Genomic DNA, 22,875 nt, shown 5'->3' with positions numbered 1-22,875 from the left:
GGAGCACTTGCCTTATTGCTGTCTCAGTTGAGCATGCAGGCAACGTAGAACTGTCTTTTTGGCTATAGTGTACTTGGTAACTGAGACCGGGGTGTCGACCAGGTCAGCAATCAAGTCCTCCTGGTTGTGCAGGTGGGTTATAAGGCAGAGAAACCTGGTTGATTCATTGAGTTTGAAATGGTCGAACACTTCGTCCACAATTTTTAACCAGGTGGTTGCCCTGTTGGGATTGAATGGCGGCAACGTCGTTAAGCATTGTGGAACGTTCGGAAAAAAAAGGGTGAGTTGAATTCATCGGAGCACTGCCTGAAACAAGCTGTTGTTGCTGCAGTTTTCCAGGAGAGTGTGTCTCCAGGGTATGTGGTGACAACGGCTGGTCAGGTGGCAGTGTGGTGGCGATGTGTTGTTGTTGAGCACGATCCGTCACGACGCGGAAGGCCGACGCGGGTGAGACACCGTAATGTGTCAATTGCGGTTGTGGAAGTTTGACTGGAGCTGGCGTGGGGGCGACAGGTGAGAAAATGTTTCAAGTGTAAAAAAAGCATGCCAGTCTGCGGAAAACTCGACATGCGATCCGAGTCGGAGCCACCTGTGTTGCAGGGAGGCTGAGGAGATGCGGGCTGTCCAGAAGCACAGTGAGGAAAATGATGTCGAATGTTGGGTGGAATGTGTGAATGTTCACTGTTCATAGACACTTCACTCAAAAAGGTGTGTGGATAAGGTGAATGTCGTGGCACAAAACACTGAGGCATAGCAGTATGACGAAGATGGAGGTCAGGCACAGATAAAAAGTCATTGTACCTGTTGCAGGCCGAGGTCTTGAAGCAGAAAGGCATGAGCTGATGCTGAACCGAGGCAGGCGCAGGCGTGATTGGATGCTGAGGAGGTTGACCTGTGACCGTGACAAGAATCTGCGTGGTACTGCATGGATTGCGGCATGGCAAACTGTTGTCCTGGTGGTGGTAGGTTATACAATGAAGCATTTGCAGAAATTGGCATTGATTCCGCACTGCACAGAGATCAGTAAGGGGTAACTGCACTGTCGACGAGGGAGGGCACATGTGGTGATAACAAAGGCATCTGATAGCTGGAGTCATGCAACTCCTAACCTCACTTATTGTTGCAGGCACAAAAACGTCCAGCAAAATTGGTGTAATTGACGAGTGAGAGGCATTGAGTTGCAGTCCTGGTGGGTGAACATCACCTGCAACACAATTCATGTCGATCACAAAATCCGGCGTTAGGCGTTGAGCCGAAGCCATTGTTGGAATGTTGTGTTGATGTAATACATGCAAAAATAACCGACACGGAGGCCGCGGACACAGTAAAATGGTGAAAGTGGAAGATGTTACAACTCGGGGTCACCAGTGAGGTGGATGCTCAGGTGCGATACACCAAACAACAGCTTATAATCAGGAGTTCATTTATTCACCTCTTCACACAAGTAAGGTTTACACAGAACATGAATGGCGGAACTACACAAAGATAATGTTTTGCTTGGTTCAAAGATGATTCTCAGATCGATACTGGTGTTGACCTCATCGGTGCTACAACTGTTTCTCCTGTGTGTCAATCTGCAAGTCACCAGTTGTTGGATCAATTTCCTATTCTGTCTGCCAAAATTATCCCTCCTCTGAGCCCTGATGGACATCATGTCAGGGTACTAGTGCACAGGAAAAAGGAGTTCTTAAATCTTTCAGAGCACACTCTGATTTCTCACTTCTCTGTATATAGGTGGTTGCCAACAGAATATCTTCACAATTGGAAGAGAAAGCTGGTGATTGAAACTTCATGAGTATCATCCTGACCCAATGAAAAATGCCCATCTTTTAATGGTAAGCACCCCAATTCACATATCATGTCCATAGCACTCTCTCCTCTGTTTTGCAATAATACAGAATCAGCCGCCCTTCTTGAATTGTTTTAATGCCTTCCATCAGTCCCAGCTGCTGTAGATCCCACACCACACAGCAGTACTCCAGAATAGTACAGGCAAGCATGTGTCAACAGTCTCTTTCATAGACCTGTTGCACCTCCTAAGTGTTCTGCCAATAAACTTCAGTTCTTGATTTGCTTTCCTCACAACATCATCTATGTGACTGTTCCAATTTAAGTTATTTGTAACTTTGATCTCTAGGTATTTAGTTGAATTTATGGTATTTAGATATCTGTGACTTATTGTGTAAGCAAAATTTAGCAGACTTCTTTTAGTACCCATGTGTCTGACTTCATACTTTTTTATTATTTAGAGTCAATTACCATTTCTTACATGATATAGATGTCTTGTACAAATCATTATGCATTTGGTTTTCATCAACTGATGACCTTACATGTTGGTAAATGACAGCATCATCTGCAAACAATCTAAGATGCCCGCTAAAATTGACTTGTAGGTCGTTTAAGTAGATCAGGAATAGCAGAGAGTGTATCACATTTCCTTGGGAAATGCCAGTTATTACTTATGTTTTACTTGATGACTTTCTGTCAGTTACTATGAACTGTTATCTTTCTGACTGGAACTCACAAATCCAGTCACACAATGGAAGCAATACTCAATAGGCACACAATTTGTTCAGAAGTCACTTGTGAGGAATGCTGCCAAAAGTCTTCTCGAAATCTAAAATATATATAGTAAGTTTGACATCTGCTATTGATAGCACTCATTACCTCATGAGAATAAAGAGCTAATTATATTTTACAAGAACAGCATTTTCTGAATATATTGTAGCTATTTGGTAATAAGTCATGTTCTTCGAGCTAATTCATAATGTCCAAACATAGTATATGTTCCAAAATCCCACTGCAGATGACTATTTTATATGCCATGTTGGATCACTCCTTTGCTAGCTCAGCTATGGAACAGCTGACAATTGTTGTTACCATTGCTTATACTTCTCTCACTATAACACATCATATACAGTTGCACTTTTTATTAAGGACACTTTATTATCATCATCTTGTGAAGTTATGATCTGAAGATGGTGGGGGAACAACCAAATCTAGTCACTGTCCTTAAACTATAAAATGAAAATTGTGGTCTATGCATTAAAAGATTTTATGCTAAATTTTTTTGTTCAATAAATTACCTTAAGCCTGCCACCTCCTCCCTGACATCCAGCTTCACTAATAATTAGGCTTATTTTCAGACTATTTTGTTATTAGTACCTCTGAATTTCTAGAGACTTGTAACAGATTAATTTGCTATTCAGCATACTACTTGAGTGATCTTTTTCTCCATTTTGTAATAAGAATACTTTCCAGATCACTGAAAATGGATATAATACATAATACATAATACAGTACACACTGTTGACAATTTAGTTACATGAACTCTCAAAATTTCAGGTATTAAGCCAGGTGGCATCATCTAAATCAGGGACGGCCACGGCGTGCCAAACTGCACGCATGTACACACGTGCCGTCCAGGGCTTGGTCTGTCTCGCCACTACTTGGCTTTCCTTGGTCTGGCTCGGCATGGCGTGACATTAGACTATCCGTGTGATACGACATCTTTTTATCCAGCATAGGGTGCATTAGTTGATTCGTAGTGGCAGCCATGTTTATTCCTTGCTATTTGTTGGGGATTCGTAGAAAGTTTACAACTACTCTACAGTGGTTGTTGCAATGGAACACATGCTCACAAAGAGGCGGGGTAGTGACACAACGTCATGAGCCTTAAGATCTTGAATGGGAATTGGAATATTTTTTTTGAAGAGAAGGATGAAAGTTCTCAATGTCTATTATGCAGTGGCATACTCACCAGACACCGCAAATTTGCAATAGAATGGCATTATAACACCACACCCAAAGGACTCAATGCTTTAGTTGGATTGATAGATCAAACAAGTTGGCGAAATTAAGGAGACGTAGTGTTATGCAGCGAGATGGTCTGAACGCGAATACAACTCACAAATCTTTGTGTTTCTGATGTTTGTATTTTTACATATTTGTCATTAGAATTCGAATTTAGAGTCCACTCAATTTTTGTTTCCTTATTTTAGCCTGCAATCAAACGTACCAACCTGTCTTTTAGAGCAAGCTACAAAATAGCGCTCAAAATTGCAAGAGCGAGTAAGCCTTTCAGTGATGGTGATTTCATCAAGGAGTGTATTGTTGAGGCGGCGGCATTCTTGACGCCACTGGAAGTAAAGAAGTTTTGTGAAATTAGTCTTTTCAGACAGACAAAAGTTCACTGCATAGCTGGTATGGCAGCGGATGTCTACAGGCAGTTAATTGATAGTGCCTGCAAGTTTATTGCATTCTTGATTTCTTTGGACAAGTCAACCAACATTTCGGACACAGCACAACCAGCAATTTATGTTGATGAAGTCGACACAAATTTGCTTGTGACGGACGAACTGTTAGATTTATTACCAATGAAACACACAACGAGGGGTACCGACTTGCTAAAAACAGTTGAAGAGGCAGTTGACGTTGTTGGCCTGAATTGGAAAATGTTAGTTTCAGTCACCACAGATGGGATGCCAGCAATTCGAAGTGCTCAAAATGGGCTTGTAGCATTGTTGCGTAAAAAACTAGGACAATCGACAGAAGTTTTGTATGGAATTCATTGTTTTGTACCTCAAGAAGCTCTTTGTGTTAAGTATGCAAATTTGGAGCATGATGAAGTTGGTAGTTACCATAGTACATTTTTTGAAATCGTATGGCTTAATACACCGTCAGTTTCAACAGTTTCTCATGGAACTGAACAAAGAGTACAGAGATGTTATTTATCACTGGGAAATATGTTGGTTGAAGATCATGGCTCGAAAGATTTTTCAATTTAAGACTCACTATTGTTGAGTTCCTGAAGCAGAAAGGAAAGGTACAGCCAAAATTAGATGATCCAAAATGGATTGCAGACCTCGCCTTTTTAGTTGATCTGACTGCACACTTGAATGCCCTCAATAAAACTTTGCAAGGTGAGAAGGAGCTTATTTCTGATCTGGTGAAAAAAAGTGGATTCATTTAATAAGAAACTCGCATTGTGGAAGGAACAATTCATGAAAATGAATACCGCCCATTGCTCTATGCTCTCTAAAGTCAGAGAGAACGCAACTTCTGATGAATTCATTTCTGTGTTGGAGGAACTACAGGCACAATTTTCTAAACGTTTCAGGACACTGCCAGTCTGATATCTGTTTTTGAACTATTTTCTAGACCCTTTGCTATTTCAGTTGAAAGTACTCCAGTGCATTTGCGAATAGAATTGATCGATCTGCAGTGTAATTCCCGTTTAAAGGACAAATTTTTTGCATAAAAACTATCCAGGAATTTTACGAAGGTTTTCCTCAGGAAGAGTTTCCCCGTTCCACAATTAGGCTACTAAAGGATATATGTGTTTGTATTGACATACGTGTGCGAAAGGTTTATTACGATTATGAAACTAAATAAGTCAGGATTACATTGCAATCTGAGTCACGAAAGTATGAGAAACTGTCTGCATTTGTCCGTGTACTGTCAGTTTGTGACAGATATGTACTTTATTATGTCTACAGTGAACCAAAAATAATTAAATTAAAGGTGATGATTTTGTTGTATTTGTCATATGTATTGTTGGGAATTGTAGTTATTTCAAATTTTGTACAGTAGTTCCAGAATATAAAATTTGCTTGTTACACTTGTAGTTGGAATCACTTATTCCACATTATAATGCATGCTGTAGACTACTTTCAAATCTGTTTCTATATCTCAGATTAAATGTTGTAAGAATTTTATGAGTGATGATGTGAGAAGCACGATATTGTTGGTGTAATGCAGTTTCAAACCCAGCGTTATTGTTATTTTTCTGTAGGTGTATCAACAGCCAACAAAGATTCAGTATTGCTCATCATGATGTGTTGTACAGAGCTGAATATTATCAAATGTCGTAATATGAAACTAAGCAACATGCTAGCAGGGCGGTGTTCCTTACACGAATGCACTGTCGCGTTCTGCATGTTCATAGTTCCTTGCATGCGCGCGCAGTCAGCTGGTGTGGTAGTGGGGGACGTGTGACAGCAGAAGGGAGCAATCCACACGCGTGTGATACCTCGGCACGCGTGCTGCATTCTCGTCCCTGATTTAAATGGTCCAATATTTCAGGAAGCTAACTTGTCATTTTCAGGTGGCCATTTCCATCAGCACCACAGGAAAGCCTAAAAACACAAATGTATTCTTGCTTCTTCAACACCAAGGTTGAACTTCAAAAATTTTAGGATGCTCTCATTTGTCCAGCAACAGATAGAATTAACTTACTAAACGATGGTAATTGTAGTAAAAATCAAAACTATTCTCTCTCTCTCTCTCTCTCTCTCTCTCTCTCTCTCTCTCTCTCTCTGTCTCTCTCTCTCTTTCCCACCCCAGCCCACCTGATCACCTCCCAACCACCACCTCTCTCCTCTCCTTCCCTTCCCCCTTGCTCTCTTGATGCTTCCAGTTTTCCACACATATGATTCAAGAACCCACTTGAAACATGGAACTTGCCTTTGGCAGGGAGGCTTGTGTTCCTCAGTGATGCAGATAGCTGTACCGTAGGTGCAACCACAATGGAAGGGTATCTGTAAGGCCAGACAAATGTGTGGTCCCTGAAAGGTGGCAGCAGCCTTTTCAGTAGTTGCAAGGGAAACAGTCTGGATGATTGACTGATCTGGCCCTGTAACATCAACCAAATTGGCCTTGCTGTGTTGTTACTCTGAACAGCTGAAGGCAAGGGGAAACTACAGTCCTAATTTTTCCTGAGGTCATGCAGATTTACTGTGTAGTTAAATGGTGATGGCGTCCTATTGGGTAAAATATTCTGGAGGTAAAATAGTCCCCCATTTGGATCTCTAGGCAGGGACTACTCAGGAGGATGTCATTATCAGGACAAATGAAACTGGATTGGAATGTGGAATGTCAGATCCCTTAATTGGGCTGTTAGGTTAGTAAATTTAAAAAGGGAAATGGCTAGGTTAAAGTTAGATATAATAGGAATTAGTGAAGTTTGGTGGCAGGAGAAACAAGACTTCTGGTCAGGTGAATACATGGTTGTAAATCAAATATGAGTAATACAGGAGTAGATTTAATAATGAATAAAAAAATAGGAATGCGGATAAGCTACTATTAAGAGCATGTTGAACGCATTTTTGTAGCCAAGATAGACATGAAGCCTGTGCCTACCAAGGCAGCACAAGTTTATATGCCAACTATCTCCACAGATGATGAAGAAATTGAACAAATGTGTGATCAGATAAAATAAATTGTTAAAATAGTTAAGGGAGATGAAAATTTAACAGTCATGGATGACTGGAATTTGATAGTAGGAAAAGAGGTATTTGAATATGGAGTGAGGGTAAGGAATGAAAGAGGAAGCTGCCTAGTAGAATGTTGCACAGCGTGTAACTTAATCATTGCTAACCCTTGGTTTAAGAATCATAAAAGAAGGTTTTATACGTGGAAGAGACCTGGAGGCTCTGTAAATTGTCAGATAGATTATATAACGGTAAGATGGAGATTTAGGAACCAGGTTTTAAATTATGAGACATTTCTAGGAACAGACGTCAACTCTGACCACAATTTATTGATTATGACTGTAGGTTGAAACTGAAGAAACTGCAGAAAGGTAGGAACTAGAGGTTGTGTAAAGTCTCAGAGGGACCATTAAGGAACAATTGACAAGAACAGAGGAAAGGAATACCGTGGAAGAAGAATGGACAGTTTTGAGAGATAAAATAGTGAAGACAGCAGAGGATGAAGTACGTAAACCAATGAGGGCTGGAGATACTCAATTTAATTGATGAAAAAAGAAACTATAAAAACGTAGTAAATAAAACAGGCCAAAAAGAATACAAATGCATCAAAAATGAGATCAACAGGATATGCTAAACGGCAAAGCAGGGATGGCTAGAGGACAAATGTAATTATGTTGAAGCATACATCACTAGGGGTAACATAGATGCTACCTATGGAGAAATTAGAGAGACCTTTAGGGAAAAAGGAACCACCTGTATGAATGTCAAGAGCTCAGGTGGTAAACAAGTCCTAAGCAAAAAAGGGAAAGCTGAAAGGTGGAAGAAGTACACAGAGGGTCTATACCAGTATGATGTACTTGAGGACAATACTAAGGACATGGAAGAGGACGTAGTTGAAGATGAGATGGGAGATATGATACTTCGTGAAGAAGTTGACAGAATACTGAAAGACCTAAGTAGAAACAAGGGCCCAGGAGTAGACAACATTCTGTTAGAACTACTGATAGCCTTGGGAGTGCCAGCCATGACCAAGCTCTTCTATTTGGTGGGCAAGATGTATAAGACAGGTGAAATACTCTCATGCTTCAAGGTGAATAAAATAATTCCAATCCCAAAGAAAGCAAGTGTTGACAGGTGTGAAAATTACTGAATATAAGTTTAATAAGTCACAATTGCAAAATACTGACACAAATTCTTCACAGATGAATGGAAAAACTGGTAAAAGCCAACCTATGGGATGATCAGTTTGGATTCCATAGAAATGTTGGAACACACGAGTCAATACAGACCTTATGACTTCCACATAAGCTAAGGAAAGGCAAACCTACATTTCTAGCATTTGTTGACTTAGCTTTTGACAATGTTGATGGAATACTTCCTTTCAAATTCTGAAGGTGGCAGGGGTAAAATTCAGGGATCAAATGGCTATTTACAATTTGTTCAGAAACCAGATGGCAGTTGGTTGCACTAGAGTACTGCCATGATACTGTGTCATGGAGATGCTGACAAGCCCTTGCAAACAATCAAAAACTTAATTACTCAATTTTTTTTGTTTTAGCTGATCATTTGCACTTCGCTGCTACCGATTGTATTAAGTGTGGCCGAATTTTTTGTGGTTCTGATTGAAACCATATTTCATTTGTCATCTACAACTATAGGTCACCACCTTCTAATAGAAGGTTTCCTACATGTTAGCTACTTCAAAATGATCCCAAGATAGAACATTTAACTCGGTTGTGGAAGGAGCCAGATGCACGCACCAAGAAATAACAAGTACAATATTTTACAAAATTTTATTTCATGAAATAGCTCCAATTAAAGTGGTCAACTTAAAAAAAAGAGGGATAACTTTTACTTCATGTTCATGATAAGGAGTTCATCTGTACCTGTAAAATATTTTTATTGATCAATGTTTTGCATGACAGAAGACACTAAACACTGCCATGCATTCGGGGTCTTATCCCTGCCATCAGATGTATCTGAAAATCTATCAGTAGAACAACATCATGCCCATGCCCAAAGAACTAGTACACAAACATCTACCATAGGTGGACCATCAAATAACATCCCAAATTGTGCCTGCAAAGAATTGCAGCCTGAGAAAATTACTCTTGTCATAAAATTGTCACCAGCAGCCAAATGTTGACAACAGCACACCTGTGTGACCCATGGGGCTTAGGAAGAGTATTTTAATCTATGTCATAAATTAGTCAAATGTATGGAAACAAAGTTTAAAAACAAATGTTTGGAATTTGAGGTCATACCCAAGTATGTAGATGCAATGTCCAGACATTCGAAGAAACAGCAACCAGTGTATGCTAAGAGTCTGAAGTTTCGACATTTATGTAAGGAAATCAATTATACAAGAAGAAACCTTATGTCAATGTATTCTGCTTCCCATAGGCAAAAGGGTCATACAAGTGCTGTGTACCTACATTTGGTTCAAATGGCTCTGAGCACTATGGGACTTAACATCTATGGTCATCAGTCCCCTAGAACTTAGAATAAATTAAACCTAACTAACTTAAGGACATCACACAACACCCAGTCATCACGAGGCAGAGAAAATCCCTGACCCCGCCAGGAGTAACTGCGTTTGATTGCCTGCATTCCTGGTCGCAATTTTCCTGCAAGAGGCATTTTCCTAGGCTATGATTAAAAGTTGGGGCACTTTGCAGCCACAGTTTGGGATGTTGTTTGATGGTCCTCCTATGGTAAATATTTGTCTACTTGTCGTATGGACATGGACATGTCATACTACTGCTGTATTTCAGATACAGCTGATGATGAAGCTAAGAGCCCAAAACCATGGTAGTGTATAGTGACTTCCATTGTGCAAGACTTTGACAATAAAAATATTTTACAACTTTGACAGATTTGTTTGTCATGAAGATGTTGCAGAACAGTTGTGGATGTCCCAAAAATAAAAATTTATAACAATAATTGCCCTTTAATATGTGCACAATGTAAACACTAAACGATATACAATTCCTTTGTAAAATCTAACTGCTCATAGCAGCTACCAAATAACCTCAGATTCCAGCCTCACAAAATCACAGTGGGCTGTCTCAAACAGGTTAATTATGATACACACAGAATCTCAATCTTCAGTAATCTAAAACACATGTAAGAACCAGTTACAATATACATCTTAAAATGAAAGAAGTCAGTATGTGCTTTACACTATAAGGAAAGGAGAACACTTTCTTAGTAATGTGATCTGAAAACCAAGTATCAGAACCAAAACATCTCTTAAATCAGATGCCCCACTGAATGAAATGGAAATCTTAACAATGACTTAAACAACAAGATTTTACCAAGCATTAAAAGATTGAAACAACTTTGTCACAACATCATTTCAGAAGCACCTTGCTTGACTTGAATCACAGGTTAGCCAAAATCTCTTTCTTTCTGTCTCTTTCTCTAAATGAAACAAATCACTAATCTTAACAAAGAGCAGAACTGTAAACTACATCAACTTTCAAAAGAGTTTAAAGCAAGGCAAAGAGCCTGTTCATATATTTATGCTTTGTTATGAAGAGTGGACCAATGAACATCAACATTCACCAATAAAACTTAACGCCACTCAGCCAAAACCAAAATGCAAAAAACAGGGATTTATCTGGATATAGAATATACCACTCACAATATACAACCAAACTGAATTCTCACAAACACCTTGAGACTTTATTTTGGAACCTATAATCATGATTTTTTAAAATAAAATAACAAAACTTTCTTTGGACCTTTACTGTGCAGCCTTAAACTTGTATAATGCATTTTTAAAGAAAAACTTGCACTCAGAGGACATAGCACAACATTGATGAAAGCTGCCCTGAATGCCACAAATTTCAACCTAGGACAAAATTTCAAAAGCTACTTTGAAACTGACACAGTATGTAATACATAGGGATATTTCTTTAATGTTTTAAACTAAATGACACTACCTTAAAATAAAAGTCAATTCTTTAAAAAATAACTCATTAAATGTGAACCAAAAATCAAAATTAAAAATATCCCAAATATCCTATGCACTACAGTAGAAAAAACTACTGACAACTTAAAAAATGGTTTAGTGTAATTGCATGTATATTCCATTAGTTATAGCTCCAACCAACTTGAAAAATGTTGTTTTAAAAAAACAAGTGTTTAAAGTTTCAACACATCTTTTTTAATAATGAAACCGAACAAAACTTTAATCGACAAGTACAAGTTGGCTTTTTTCCGCTGATGCGGAAACAATCTCATTTTGACAAATTATATTGATTAACTGGCATCCACTTACAATAATTATAACTTTTTTTGCACCATTAGTACTACTTTTAGAAACTTTGTTATCTGCATAATTAACTTTGTTGTCATTTCCAGGCACTCACATTTTACTTTGTATACAAAAACAAGCAAAATGACAAGTAAAGCAGACAAGTACGTTCCCTCAGACTGTTTACCAAAACGAACCATTTTACAAAGAGAAATCACATTGAGAACAGTATTTTAGTCGATACTAATGCCATATGTGGCACTATCTACAACTACCATGACCGCTGTTCCATCAGTAATTGCGGTGTTACATCAGTTGCATACGAACACTCGGATGCGTGAGACCGCCATGCAATAATTTGCTGTTTTAAAGTATGTTAACATTTATGATACATTTTATATGAATGAATCTTAAAAACAGACTCTCTGGGGAACATTTTAAGCAAATAGAAATAGGCTAAAAAGAAATTTTCTTCTCTTGTGTACCCCCTTAAATGAACTCAGTCAGTTGTGTACTTTCATATCAAGGCTGACAAATATTTCCATATCAAACTGTAATGCTCACTGATTATTCATCTGCATGATCCTTCCATCTTCCCACTGTGAAATCCCACAGGCAATACAATGACATTCTGCCAAATGATATTAGCCATACTCATTGCGCCTATTGTCCTGTAACTGAAGCAGGCAGCGCATTCAAGTGTGCGCGCACACACATGCTCATTATCTCGGTGGTGAATTAGCTGTGCCGGCGTGCACAACACCTTCTGGACAATACTCAGTTTAAATTCCAAGTACTGCTTGAACTACAATTCGCATGTAGATGACCTTGTGAACATCTACTATAAATGCTGCTGCCGAGCTTTCATTAAAGGTATTAATGTGTGTCTGCTTCACATGTAAACAGTTCCCCCACTGTCCCACAATACTCACTCGTGTTTGATTCTGTGGAGGTGCCAAGAACATGAGTCAATGCACATACAGGACTTCCAAGCCTCATTGCAAGACCCTGCCACCACCTAGAAGACTGCTGGGGTAAGTGTTACCAAGAGACGCGGTCCTGATATCTTTGAATATCAGTAGTGGACAGTCTCAGTCACCACCTTTTAATACAAAACCTTTTATTTCTTTGTGTAAAGTATTCTCCACTGCACTAATCTATTCCAAGAAATACATGTTACCGCCAGAAGTTGCTTTCAGTGAACAATGCATTTTTGACGACTACTTTCTGCAGGAAGTACCATTTTCAAGTCAACGTATGAATACATTGTAATAAAAACATTGTGGTAATTAACATTTATTTTGATCAAGAAAATTTACATCAAGACTTTCTCTACTGCCATAATACAGAGGTGAATAAAAATATAAAAACACTGAAAATACAACACATTACCACACCAGTGTCAGAAAACCAACAGCATTTGAAAGAAATTTCCATTCATCTCGGAATGGGCAAACACAGGTCCTGTATGGGTATCAAGGAAATATTATAACATCCTTCCTGCAAAATTGTGGCAAATTCAGGAAATCGTTATAGCTGTGGATAGTAATCAAACTTCCTTCTCTCTAAAATAGACCCCAAAGTCTCAATAATGCTGAGATCTGGTGGCTTTGGTGGCAAGGGAAGTTTCATTCTCATACTCATATAACCAGTCCTGGACTACACAAACAGTGAGAACAGGGGCCCTGTTGTCTTGCAACACAGCATCACTCATTTTACCATGTGATGGATGTTATCAGCTGCACGGGATTAGCCGTGCGGTCTAAGGCGCTACAGTCATGGACCATGCGGCTGGTCCCGGCAGAGGTTCAAGTACTTCCTCGGGCATGGGTGTGTGTGTTTGTCCTTAGGATAATTTAGGTTAAGTATTCAGGTAGTGAAGGGAGACAAAAATTTAATAGTCATGGGTGACTGGAATTCAAGAGTAGGAAAAGGGAGAGAAGAAACATAGTAGGTGAATATAGATTGGGGCTAAGAAATGAAAGAGGAAGCCACCTGGTAGAGTTTTGCATGGAGCATAACTTAATCATAGCTAACACTGGTTCGAGAATCATCAAAGAAGGCTGTATACAAGGAAGACTCCTGGAGATACTAGAAGGTATCAGATAGATAATATAATGGTAAGACAGATTTTTAGGAACCAGGTTTTAAATTGTAAGACATTTCCAGGGGCAGATGTGGACTCTGACCACAATCTATTGGTTATGAACTGTAGATTAAAACTGAAGAAACTGCAAAAAGGTGGGGATTTAAGGAGATGGGACCTGGATAAATTGAAAGATTCAGAACTTGTACAGAGTTTCAGGGAAACCATAAGGGAACAATTAACAGGAATGGCAGAAAGAAGTAGAGTAGGAGAAGAATGGGTAGCTCTGAGGGATGAAGTAGTGAAGGCAGCAGAGGATCAAGTAGGTAAAAAGACTCCTTGGATAACAGAACAAATATTGAATTTAATTGACGATAGGAGAAAATATAAAAATGCAGCAAATGAAGCTGGCAAAAAGGAATACAAACGTCTCAAAAATGATATCGACAGGAAGTGCAAAATGGCTAAGCAGGCATGGCTAGAGGACAAATGTATAGCTGTAGAGGCTTATTTCACTAGGGGTAAGATAGGTACTGCCTACAGGAAAATTAAAGAGACCTTTGGAGAAAGGAAAACTACTTTCATGAATATCAAGAGCTCAGATGGAAACCCAGTTCTAAGCAAAGAAGGGAAAGCAGAAAGGTGGAAGGAGTATAGAGGGTCTATACAAGGGCGATGTACTTGAGGACAGTATTATGGAAATGGAAGAGGATGTAGATGAAGATGAAATGGGAGATATGATACTGCGTGAAGAGTTTGACAGAGCACTGAAAGACCTGAGTCGAAACAAGGCTCCAGGAGTAGACAACATTCCATTAGAACTACTGATGCCTTGAGAGAGCCAGTCCTGACAAAACTCTACCATCTGGTGAGCAAAATATTTGAGACAGGCAAAATACCCTCAGACTTCAAGAAGAATATAATAATTCCAATCCCAAAGAAAGCAGGTGATGACAGATGTGAAAATTACTGAACTATCAGTTTAATAAGTCACAGCTGTCAAATACTAACGCAAATTCTTTATAGACAAATGGAAAAACTAGTAGAAGCTGACCTTGGAGAAGATCAGTTTGGATTCTATAGAAATATTGAAACACACGAGGTAATACTGACCATACGACTTATCTTGGAAGAAAGATTAAGGAAAAGCAAACCTACATTTCTAGCATTTGTAGACTTAGAGAAAGCTTTTGACAATGTTGATTGGAATACTCTCTTTCAAATTCTAAAGGTGGCAGGGGTAAAACACAGGGAGCGAAAGGCTATTTACAATTTTTACAGAAACCAGATGGCAGTTATAAGAGTTGAGGGACATGAATGGGAAGCAGTGGTTGGGAAGGGAGTGTGACAGGAATGTAGCCTCTCCCCTATGTTATTCAATCTCTATTTTGAGCAAGCAGTAAAGGAAACAAAATAAAAGTTCAGAGAAGGTATTAAAATCCAGAGAGAAGAATTAAAAACTTTGAGGTTCGCCGATGACATTGTAGCTCTGTCAGAGACAGCAAAGGACTTGGAAGAGCAGTTGAATGGAATGGACAGTGTCTTGAAAGGAGGATATAAGATGAACATCAACAAAAGCAAAACGAACTTAATGGAATGCAGTTGAATTAAATCGGGTGATGCTGAGGGAATTAGATTAGGAAATGAGACACTTAAAGTAATAAAGAAGTTTTGCTATTTTGGGAGCAAAAACTGATGATGGTCAAAGTAGAGAGGATATAAAATGTAGACTAGCAATGGCAAGGAAAGCGTTTCTGAAGAAGAGAAATCTGTTAACATCGAGTATAGATTTAAGTGTCAGGAAGTCATTTCTGAAAGTATTTCTAAGAAGTGTAGCCATGTATGAAAGTGAAACATGGACGATAAATAGTTTCGACAAGAAGAGAATAGAAACTTTAGAAATGCGGTGCTACAGAAGAATGCTTAAAATTAGATGGGTAGATCACGTAACTAATGAGGAGGTATTGAATAGGATTGGGGAGAAGAGAAGTTTCTGGCACAACTTGACTAGAAGAAGGGATCAGTTTTTAGGACATGTCCTGAGGCATCAAGGGATCACAAATTTAGCATTGGAGGGCAGCGTGGAGGTTAAAAATCATAGAGGGAGACCAAGAGATGAATACACTAATCAGATTCAGAAGGATGTGGGTTGCAGTAAGTACTGGGAGATGAAGAAGCTTGCACAGGATAGAGTAGCATGGAGAGCTGCATCAAACCAGTCTCAGGACTGAAAACCACAACAACAACAGTGTGTAAGTGTAGGGAGTGATGGTTGGTTGGTTTGGGGAAGGAGACTAGACAGCATGGTCATCGGTCTCATCGGATTAGGGAAGGAGGGGGTAGGAAGTCAGCCGTGCCCTTTCAGAGGAACCATCCCGTCATTTGCCTAGAGTGATTTAGGGAAATCACGGAAAACCTATATCAGGATGGCCGGACGCGGGATTGAACTGTCGTCCTTCCGAATGCGAGTCCAGTGTCTAGCCATTGCACCACCTCACTAGGTTAGGGACTGATGACCTTAGCAGTAAAGTCCCATAAGATTTCACACACATTTGAACATTTTTTGTACCTGATCAGCCAAACTGGTCACATAATCCATGGCAGCAATGAGACCTTGCAAAGTAATTATAGGACTCTTGAAATACCATAATATGGCTTCTCATATCATCACCATATGCCCATCATGTTCACTCTTGGGAAGTAAACTCTGCCAAGTTGGAAAGAATGTGAAATGAGAGTCACCAGACAAAATGACATTTATCCGTTGCTCCATAATCCAGGTACCAGGTCTTTGGCACCAAATGTTCATGCTACAGGCATTTGCATCACTGATGAGTGGTTCTGAAATTCTAGCTTGCCCTCCAATTCCCTGCTTATGTAACTTCCTTCATGTTGTTTTTATGCTGTCAGAGTCCGTGAGGGCGACATACAGTTTTGCAGTGACTTTGCACCTGTCATCCTCTTATTTTTCTTCAAAATTCTCTTCAAACACCAAACATCACCATCACTTGACACACACTTTTGTCCATGTTGTGACTTAGCAGAAGGCGTTTTTCACTTTCCCTGTATTCGGTAGAAAATATCTTCGATATGGTGCCTCTTGAGACACCAAACACTTCACCTCCTTCGGTTACGGAAGTACCCAACATAACAGCACCAACAATGTACCACATTTGAATTCAGTTAGCTCTGACATAATGCACCAGACTGTGAATCTTGATACGAATGGAGGACATTGCACAGGAGCAGTTCATGATCAAATACAGTATTGCAGTCTGCAGGCTTTACTACAGTCAGCATTTGTGTTCAAATATGCATACCTTGCAATGTTTCCATATTAAGCTCTGTACATTCTACATGTCACATAGCATCAAAGGGCTGTCACAGTTGTATGATGCACATCAGTAGGAATCATGGATGATTAGAAGACTTATGACAGTCCCAGTGATCAGACATAATACATACTGGGCATGAGAGTGAATACCAAAGTAAGATCATCACGTAACAGTCTGTCAAACTGTTGTATTACTTCACTTAAGCCATATTGAAATCTTAGCAAGGACTTGATTCATCAGGAACTGTTTCTCACACAAGTCCAATAATTTTCACAGAATCTCAAAAAGATGAAACAATGGTATGTTTGTTTGCAGTTTTTCCCACTGATACCAACATGCTAACCACTTGTGGACCTGTACCATAAGACATGATGTGGATGCCTTCAATTTTCTAATGCACTACATCAGTGAAACTAAACACTTCAACAGAAATCACAGACACGAAAGGTATTTTCAAACTAATGCAGAAGCGAAGAAGTTACAAAATGTATATGTTAATGCAGACTCTAGTCCAGACAATTTTCATAGCCTTCACAGTAAATCCTGGTTACTCAGAAATGTAGCATCCCTTGGAATTAAAACTGGGAGGGGAGAAAGTACAGTTGTAAACATAAAAAGTTTCTGTATGGTGCATTCACTTAGTATTTGTAGTTGTCATCCCCTAAGTACAAAAAACTCTCACTTAATGAGGTTTTCGACCCTTCATTCATGACGATACGGTGTAAAATTACATAAGAAACACAACAGAGAGAATTGTCTTTGCATCGTTGCTGAGACAAAACATAGGTATAGGCACAGTGAATTTCGTAGTCTGAAGAAGAATTCTATTATACTGTCTGCATCATGGTGCTGAACGTTTTCCTAATTAGACTGAACCAATCAGAACAGACGGTGCCCACATCTGGTTCTGTGGCACTGCTGAATGATGGCAGCACATGTTCCTCACTGTCCGCTCACACTGCCCACATGATTCAGAACTTACTATGGAAAAACCAGCCATTTGTTCACTTTAATTACATGGGTAAAAAGAGTAATGTTGTTGTTGTGGTCTTCAGTCAAGAGACTGGTTTGATTCAGCTCTCCATGGTTCTCTATCTTGTGCAAGCTTCTTCATCTCCCAGTATGTACTGCAACCTACATCCTTCTGAATCTGTTTGGTGTATTCGTCTCTTGGTCTCCCTCTATGATTTTTACCCTCCACGCTGGCCTCCAATACTAAATTGGTCATCTCTTGATGCCTCAGAATATGTCCTACCAACTGATCCATTCTTCTACTCAAGTTCTGCCAGAAATTTCTCTTCCCCCCAATTATATTGAATACCTAATCATTAGTTTTGTTATCTACCCATCTAATCTTCAGCATTCTTCTGTAGCACCACCTTTTTAAAGCTTCTGTTCTCTTCTTGTCTAAACTATTTGTCATCCACATTTCCCCTTCATGCATGGCTACACTCCATACAAATATGTTCAGAAACGACTTCTGACACACAAATCTATACTCAATGTTAACAAATTTCTCTTCTTCAGAAACACTTTTCTTTCCATCGCCAGTCTACATTTTATATTCTCTCCACCTCGACTAACATCAGTTATTTTGCTCCCCAAATAGTAAAACTCATTTACTACTTTAAGCTTCTGATTTCCTAATGTAATTCCCTCAGCGTAACCCGATTTAATTCAACTACAGTCTATTATTCTCATTTTGCTTTTGTTTTTTTCATTTTATATCCTCCTTTCAAGACACTGTCCATTTCATTCAACGGCTCTTCAAAGTCCTTTGTTGTCTCCAACAGAATTACAATATCATTGGTGAAACTCAGAGTTTTTATTTCTTCTCCATAGATTTTAATTCCTACTACAAATTTTTCTTTTGTTTCCTTTACTGCTTGCTCAGTATACAGATTGAACAACATCGGGGATATGCTAAAACCCTGTCTCACTTCCCTTCCCAACCACTGCTTCCCTTTCATGCCCCTTGACTCTTATAACTGCCATCTAGTTTCTGTAAAAATTGTATGTAGCCTTTCGCTCCCTGTATTTTACCCAGCCACCATCAGTATTTGAAAGAGAGTATTCCTGTCAACATTGTCAAAAGCTTTCCCTTAGCCTACAAATGTCAGAAATGTAAGTTTGCCTTTCCTAAATCTATTTTCTAAGATAAGTCATAGGGTCAGTATTGCCCAACCTGTTCCAACAGTATAGCTTCTACCAGTTTCTCCATTCATCTGTAAAGAATTCATGTCAGTATTTTGCAGCCATTGCTTATTAAACTGATAGTTCTGTAATCTTCACATATGTCAATACCTGCTTTCTTTGGGATTGGAATTATTATATTCTTTTTGAAGTCTGAGGGTATTTCGCCTGTCTGATTCATGCTGCTCACCAGGTGGTAAAGCTTTGTCAGGGGTGGCACTCCCAAGGCTATCAGTAGTTCTAATGGAATGTTGTGTACTCCCAGGGCCTTGTTTTGATTTAGGTCTTTCAGTGCTCTGTCAAATTCTTCACACAGTATCATATCTCCCATTTCATTTTCATCTACATTGTCTTCATTGTATAGACCTTCTATATACTCCTTCCACCTTTTTGCTTTCCCTTCTTAGAACTGGGTTTGCATCTGGGCTCTTGATATTCATACAATAGTAATAACAAAACACAAAGTGTATGTTAGAGAATATCATATTAAATCTTTATTCTGGATTTTTCATGATATTTTCTAGACAATTTGGTCTTAAGTTTGACACTAGACTCAAACCACAGTAGCCACTTCTAACGATAACAAAAATAAAATTTTTCACTGGTCATATGAAATGGACCTATAGTTTAAAAGATCATGGTAACTGAACACTTAGAATTTGCTATTGACGTACCATCACAAAGTCGTCAATGTGAGAGTACACTTGAGATTAAAATGACATGGCGTCACAGATTTCGTCAGTAAGAAAAATTGCGTTCATCAGTGTTTCGTAATTCAATTAAAGACTGCAGCAGAAACCATTTGACGGTGGTGGCTTTAACACCATGAATTTTTCCGGATTTTATAAAACAATATGTAATAGAAAACTCTGATTTCTGTTGCGCAGATATTGCCATATACACTCCTGGAAATTGAAATAAGAACACCGTGAATTCATTGTCCCAGGAAGGGGAAACTTTATTGACACATTCCTGGGGTCAGATACACAACATGATCACACTGACAGAACCACAGGCACATAGACACAGGCAACAGAGCATACACAATGTCGGCACTAGTACAGTGTATATCCACCTTTCGCAACAATGCAGGCTGCTATTCTCCCATGGAGACGATCGTAGAGATGCTGGATGTAGTCCTGTGGAATGGCTTGCCATGCCGTTTCCACCTGGCGCCTCAGTTGGACCAGCGTTCGTGCTCGACGTGCAGACCGCGTGAGATGACGCTTCATCCAGTCCCAAACATGCTCAATGGGGGACAGATCCGGAGATCTTGCTGGCCAGGGTAGTTGACTTACACCTTCTAGAGCACGTTGGGTGGCATGGGATACATGCGGACGTGCATTGTCATGTTGGAACAGCAAGTTCCCTTGCCGGTCTAGGAATGGTAGAACGATGGGTTCGATGACGGTTTGGATGTACCGTGCACTATTCAGTGTCCCCTCGACGATCACCAGAGGTGTACAGCCAGTGTAGGAGATCGTTCCCCACACCATGATGCCGGGTGTTGGCCCTGTGTGCCTCGGTCGTATGCAGTCCTGATTGTGGCGCTTACCTGCACAGCGCCAAACACGCATACTATCATCATTGGAACCCAGGCAGAAGCAACTCTCATCGCTGAAGATGACACGTCTCCATTCGTCCCTCCATTAACGCCTGTAGCGACACCACTGGAGGTGGGCTGTACGATGTTGGGGCATGAGCGGAAGACGGCCTAACGGTGTGCGGGACCGTAGCCCAGCTTCATGGAGATGGTTGCGAATGGTCCTCGCCGATACCCCAGGAGCAACAGTGTCCCTAATTTGCTGGGAGGTGGCGGTGCGGTCCCCTACTGCACTATGTAGGATCCTACGCTCTTGGCATGCATCCGTGCATTGCTGCGGTCCGGTCAGGTCGACGGGCACGTGCACCTTCTGCTGATGACTGGCGACAACATCGATGTACTGTGGAGACCTCACGCCCCACGTGTTGAGCAATTCGGCAGTACGTCTACACGGCCTCCCGAATGCCCACTATATGCCCTCGCTCAAAGTCCGTCAACCGCATATACGGTTCACGTCCATGCTGTTGCGGCATGCTACCAGTGTTAAAGACTGCGATGGAGCTCCGTATGCCACGGCAAACTGGCTGACACTGACGGCGGCGGTGCACAAATGGTGCGCAGCTAGCGCCATTCGACGGCCAACACCGCGGTTCTTGGTGTGTCCTCTGCGCCGTGCGTGTGATCATTGCTTGTACAGCCCTCTCACAGTGTCCGGAGCAAGTATGGTGGGTCTGACACACCGGTGTCAATGTGTTATTTTTTCCATTTCCAGGAGTGTAGTTGTGGAAAACTGAACAATCCTCTCGCCTGGCTCCTCTCTTTCAGGCACTATCTACTAAATATAATTCAAGCTGAGGAGATGAAAGAATTGGGTGATGGAAGCACCATGGTTTTAGTTCTCCACTAAGAATAGTTGTATATGAATTTTAACCGTATGCGTCATCTTTTTAATGTACAGGATATGAGTCTGGGAGACACCGTTCTCAGTTTCAGAGTATCAGTGCTATTCCTCAGACCCACCTTTTATGAGAAACCAAGCTAGCTAATAAACGTAAAATTCTTTAAAAAAAATTAAGGTTCTGAGTGAGTGTTTTGAATTCCTCTGTGGCAAGACAAGGAGTACAGTCATGTTTTCCCTCTTATTGCTTTGTACAGCCTTTCTTCAACACCAGTTGCACCACCACCTTAAAGGAGCATTAGGTGAGATACTCATACTTGAAGAACGAGCCATACATTTAGCATTTAGTGCCGGAGCTGGCGAGTCATCACTCTCCGCTCTATAAATGTTCCAACACGCTTATAATATGATGTTCCATTAGTTATTTGTATTTAGTCTAGTTCCTTGAATATCAACTGGACATGTCTTCATATATTATGGAGCAGGAACTAGATCCTTTCGAATTCAGTCAAACAAACACCACACAAACTTATACATGACAGAGATGAATGACCAAATCCAGGGATGGCATTAATATCCCCCATGTCTATTCTCTCATTGCTTTTAAAATAATTAAGATTGTATTTGAATGTGACAGCGTACAACAAATATGATGTTCCACATTATGTATTTCAGTTATTTTTCAGCAACTGGATTGATTACATGCTACCACAGCGTACCTCAGAAGAACACTTTCATGCTAGTGTGAGAACGAATGATTCGGCATACAAACCAGTGAGATGTGCCAGTGGAAGACTCATTACTGGGCAATAGTGGACATCTTTCCAATCTGTCTAAGAGAATGGAATGGAACTAAGATTATGCAATGTCCCATAACACATAACCCTTTCCAGCATGAATGAGATATGCCGGTTTGTGGTGTCTGTGACATACCTGTTGCTGTGAGCAACATTTTGACAGATTCCACTCTGTATTCAGAAAAATAACACAAATTTGTCTAAATGCTATTCTACCATCTGTTTTGGGAAGCAATGAACTGAGTGTCCAATAACTCTTTTCAAGTTTTGCATCTTATCTAGTGTCCCACGTAAACTGTTAAATATAACCAGACAGCTGAAATGTTTTATGGAGTAGGTGATTATTGAAACTTCTGGTTAATACAGCTTAGACACTAGCTTTTCCAGGATAGCTACTATGGCACAGTGTGAAGTCGCACTATGTGCACTGAACTCTCTACATAAACGTAGATTCCTCTGTGGCAAGAGGAGTAGTTGGCACTGGGGACTTCATCAAGCCATTAGTGACACCATCTTCCCAGTAAGGCTGCTCCCAGGCACTCACAAAACCA

This window comes from Schistocerca gregaria, chromosome 8 (genome assembly GCF_023897955.1).
Source record: "Schistocerca gregaria isolate iqSchGreg1 chromosome 8, iqSchGreg1.2, whole genome shotgun sequence".
Classification (NCBI taxonomy): domain Eukaryota; kingdom Metazoa; phylum Arthropoda; class Insecta; order Orthoptera; family Acrididae; genus Schistocerca; species Schistocerca gregaria.
Note: the sequence above shows the minus strand (reverse complement) of the source record.